Source organism: Spermophilus citellus (genome assembly GCF_964194105.1).
Source record: "Spermophilus citellus genome assembly, chromosome: 4".
Classification (NCBI taxonomy): domain Eukaryota; kingdom Metazoa; phylum Chordata; class Mammalia; order Rodentia; family Sciuridae; genus Spermophilus; species Spermophilus citellus.
This window is the reverse complement of record NC_138185.1, coordinates 6,839,227-6,844,364: the sequence shown is the minus strand read 5'-3', so window position 1 is coordinate 6,844,364 and position 5,138 is coordinate 6,839,227. Positions and strand designations below refer to the sequence as shown.

Genomic DNA, 5,138 nt, shown 5'->3' with positions numbered 1-5,138 from the left:
GAGGATGGCAAATTCAAGGCCGGTCTCAGTAATCCCCTCTCAAAGGGCTGGGATATAACTCAGTAATAAAGCATACCTGCCCAGAACAAAAAGGAAAAAACAAAATTCTGGGACTATGGATGTAGCTCAGAGGTAGAGCATTTGCCTAGCATACCCGAGGCCAAAGTTCTAGGTACTAAACCTAGAATTACCCCCCCAAAAAAACACCTAGCATTATATATATATATATATAATTTCTATGGTACTGAGGATTGAACCCAGTGTCTCACATGTGCCAGGTAAGCTCTCTGCCATTGAGCCACAACCCCAGCCCTCTTTGTTGTCTGCTTACTTAACACCCACTATTATGAGTAGCTCAAAAACCTTTGGGGCAAATAGGAAGTAATCATTCCTTGTTTCTCAGATGGAGCTGGGAACCACAGCTAACTCCTCATGATACCATTTCATTAGCTTAGGAGCCCTGCTGTAGCCAAACTGATTCATTTTTTGTATTGTAGATGGACACAATACCTTTATTTATATGGTGCTGAGGATCAAACCCAGTGCCTCACACAGGGTCTCGCTATAAAAATCCAATCACTGACAGTTGCCTTAGATGTACATGCACATTCCCCAGAAGCTAATGAAAGCCAGGTCTCATCTGCAGCACAGATCCCTCTGAAGTCCCACATGGCAAAGGGAAAGATGTAGGAGTGCCTGGCAGCTCAAGCAAGCTGTCTCCTCAGTTTGCAGAGGGTCTTGATTTAAATGAGCATATCATGGCAACCTACCAGCAGAAACCATAGTTCCTATGCTACAGATTTAGTAATAACTAAGTTGTGATCAGCTGGTGTCTTCACTAGAGAAGCACCTGTTGGCATGAATACCCCTTACTAATGGCTTCAAAATACCAAGTCCCCTGCCCCTTTCAACATGGCAGGCTGCTCCACCGAAGTGAGCAAAGAGACCTAGCAAGTCAGAGCTGCCTACTAGGCCACTGGATTCTCACATAAACCAAAGGAAATTTACAGATACCTGTTTGCTACTTGTTATCGCTGTTGAATATTTACCTCCCATGACAAAATACAAGTTTTAATTTCTTTTATTCTTTCTGCAGGTAGAAATGCTACAAAGCCAGAAATTTAATTCTTGAATTTTTCAAGAAAGGGGGAAGTACGGCCTTCAACTGGAGCTAGCTAAGTACACAAACACCTTGTGGGATTGGTTCAGCTGGAAACACAGGACTCCTTTTTCTTTGTACTCCAACTCCATGGTTGAGCAACTTCTAAAAGGAAAATAGAGAGTACATTATAATCTGTTCCATTTTGGTCAGAAAAGTGCTTTCTATCTGGGAATATGGCAGCATGTGGTTCTCCACATGCTGGCTAACTCCCACTAAGATAACCCGTCTCTTCTACACTGCCAATATTTGTGCCCATGTATTATTCCCACACTGGTTACAATTGAAATACTTAATCTAAATCCAGAAATAAGCCCTTCTGGGTAAAGGTAACAGTCAAAAAACAAATCCACAATGAGAAACTTTTGAAAAGTGAGGAATTAGCCAGGTATAGTGGTATACAGCTACCCAGGAGGCTGAGGCAGGAGGGTCCAAGTTCAAGACCAGCCTGAACAAGTTAGCAAGACTGACTAAAACTACAAACATGGGGTGGGGAGTAGCTCTGTGGTCGAGCCTAGTGTACCAACCAAGTGTCAAAGCCCGGGGTTCAACCCCTACTACTGCCCCAAAAACAATTTTGTTGATTCTCAAGTGACAACCTAAATATAAATGCACTGTACAATTAATACATATATGTGTCAATGTGTAGAATAACAGACTATGTAACAGAATATTCTCAGTTGTTAAGAGTTTTTCTGCATTGGAGATTGAACCCAAGAGTGCCTTTACCAATGGGTTACATTCACAGCACTTTTTAAAATATTTATTCTTTAGTTTTAGGTAATATATTTTATTTTACATGGTGCTGAGAATTGAACCCAGTGCCTCATACATGCTAGGCAAGCATGCTACCACTTGAGCCACATCCCTCCTTGAGAGGGTTTAAGTAGCTCAGGCTGGCCTTGTCCCAATCTCCCAAGTAGCTTTAATTATAGGTGATCACATACTACCATGCCTGGCTGAGGATCCTCTTTAAATGTCAAATCTTCACATGAAAGCCTGAAGCTATACCAGAACACTTCGAATCTAGGGTAATGAGTGACAACAATCTAAATTTCTACAGCTTTTCAGTCAGTGGTAGGGCACTTGCCTTGCATGTGCACGGCACTGTGTTAGATCCTCAGCACCACATAAAAATAAAATAAAATTATTGTGTCCAACTACAACTAAAAAATAAAGTTACGGAATGAATTACTAGGAGACATCTGCAATCTATAGCAGGTACACCATACTCAAGGAGGAGAGCTGTCACTGTTTACTCTTTTCACTAGTTAAAGGTTCTAAGCAAGTAAAGGAATACTCATTTGGCAAAAGTGGATTTTCTGTGTTAGGCACAATTTACTAAGGGATCATTCAGGTCAGCACAAGGAATGCAACTAAGGTCTGACTCAACCAACCAGATAAGCAAACTGCCAGAGAAAAGGGATGGTGCTGTTGCCTTCTGTATAAAGTAGTGGTGGGAGGAACAAACACAAACAGCCACCTGTGTCTATCTGCTTCTGCTTGCTCACTTTGTTGAAGCAAGTCAATATAATAAAGAGACCCATGTAGCAAGGAATTGAGGGCAGCCTCCATTCACCCAACACACAAATAAGGCTTACAATTGAATGCCACAAAAATAATCATGATCAAACAAATTCCAACTCATGTGAGACAAGTTCCTTGTTTTTTTAAATTTAGTAGTTGTACACAATACCTTTATTTATTTATTTTTATGTGGTGCTGAGGATCAAACCCAGGTTCTCTACCGCTGAACCACAACCCCAGACAAGTTCCTTATTTTAAAAGATGCAGTATTTGCCAGGGAAAGGAAACTACAATGCCCAGCAACTTTAAGACCTTCTAGTACCAACAGCCCAACATCACCCCTCATAAGCACAACTTTAAATTCATTCCCCCCTCCCACTTTATACACAACTCAGTACTGGGTCATAAGTGGGGTGTGACAGCTGGAAAGAAGAAACCTCACCTGTTGCAGGATGGACTGAAGCAAAGACATCAGATTAGACTAATGTCAACATAGTAGCACCCAGGACTCCTGTAGGAAGTGAACAAATAATCTGAACGCTGGAAAAACACCAACCAACAGAGCAAGCAACAAATAAAAACAGAAGTTATTTTGTATCGATGCATCAGATAAAACTGGCTTACAGGTTTAGTTAGATCAACAGGGTCGATCTGATGGGGAAAAAAGTTGTCATCAGCTGCACCGGCAAATGAGTAAAATTTGAGTCAAAAAGACAGTTCCACACTAGGAAAAAGCAGTTACTGTTCAGATAAGGAAGAAATGCCAGCATCACTTACCAATCCTTTCACACTCCTGGAATTTATCCTTGTTCATTCAAAGCCTGGTTTCTGGTAGCAAACCTAAGATAAAACACAGGAAGATTAAATCCCATCAGTTAGATGGGCATGGGATTAGGGGATGGTTGGAGCTCAAGCAGGCATATCAGACAGAAACTGGCTTAGAAAAGTTAGATCAACATTGTCGATCTGTCGGGGAAAAAAGTTCAGTCATCATATATGCCAGCAAGCAGCTCTTTGAATTTTTGGTGGGAGGGAGTACCAGGGATTGGGCCCAAGGGCACTCAGTCACATCCCCAGCCCTTCTTTATTTTAAAACAGGGTCTCGCTAAGTTGCTAAGGCTTGCAAACCTCCTGCCTCAGCCTCCTGAGCCACTGGGATTACAGGAGGCCTGTGGTGTGTTTTGCAGCTGCTCTTTGAGCTCTTAACAAGAGGAATATGGAACAAGATAAGTTGCTGCCACATCTCCTCTCATTCAGTGAGCAGAAATCACATCTGAAATCCCAGCCACTTGAGAGGACAAGGCATTGACTGGAAGGACTGCTTGAGGCCAGAAGTTTGAGTTATTAGCCTAAGCAATATATTGCCAGACCCTGTGGGGATAAGCTCTGCAGTTAGTATCTAGGTCAACAGAAATTCTTTTGGTTTTTCACAAATGGAAAAGCTCAAGAAAGCTCTTTGGACATCTAGAACTGTTTCTTCCTAGGAACCCATCCAATATATAAATTGTTATAAGCACCTAAGAGTTTCAACAGAACTCTGGGAAAAGTAGCTCTGTGGCAGAGCACATGTTAAGCATGCTCAAGGCCCTGAGTTCCAACCAGCACCAACACAAAAAAACTAACTTCAATTAAATTTAATCCTAATCCCCAAAGTTTGTCTTAGATCCTAAGACAAACGTGCTTACCCCAGAGCTCCGAAGACAGAAAGTGGGGTTCCCGTGGAAGCCCAGAGGTGAGCCCGTCTTGCAACATCCATTCTGAATCCAATCGCGTTAACCTAAAATACAAAAGGGCGTCAGTCGCCATTTTCCATGGCCAGGAAAAGAACATGGAGAGGAAGGGCCTCTTGAAGCTGGTGTGTCAGAATTAACTGGCAAGTGTTAAAAAAAGATCAGCATTGTCGATCTGATGGGGAAAAAAGTGAAGTCATCATTTACACCAGCCAAGGGCTCCTTAGAGTCAAGCAGAAGGCGCGAGTTTTCCTAGCTAACTCATCTCCCCACGGCCCTAACGCCTCTGCGCTGGAGAAGACGAGGCCAAGCAGGGGAGGCGATGGCACTAAGAGGACAAAAGAGGACCAAACTCGTGACGGGAAAACAGTGGAGTCCCCACTCACCATAAAACAAACGTGGTTAACAGCGATGGAAGACATGCCGAGAATCGCGAACAGAACCACCACAAACCACAAGCGCCTCCAAAGCAAAAGAACGAACGTGGCTGGAGCCTCCCTTATATAACCAGCCGGACTGGCGCGCGTGCGCACTGGCAGGAGGCCCGCCCCTTCCGGCCCGCCGCGACGGCCCCTGGGAAACATAGTCCCCGAGCCGCGCAGCCCCAAGCGCTCTAATGGTTGTCAAGGCCGCGCCTAGCCCCGCCCCCCGCCTCATACACACTGGGCAGCCGGGCTCCTAGGCCTCGCCGCCATGTCGCGCTTTGCACGCACCGAGCGGCT

The 5,138-nt window shown here is 44.0% G+C and overlaps 1 long non-coding RNA gene across 1 annotated transcript; it reads right to left on the bottom strand.

The window, feature by feature from the left end:
* Positions 1–1,065: 1,065 nt before the first annotated feature.
* Positions 1,066–4,951, bottom strand: LOC308647773. Its single transcript, XR_014021703.1, has 5 exons — positions 4,803–4,951; positions 4,372–4,463; positions 3,464–3,526; positions 3,129–3,197; positions 1,066–1,264 (listed from the first exon to the last, which is right to left on the bottom strand). It is a non-coding gene; the product is annotated as an uncharacterized lncRNA (long non-coding RNA).
* Between the last annotated feature and the right edge of the window lie 187 nt (positions 4,952–5,138).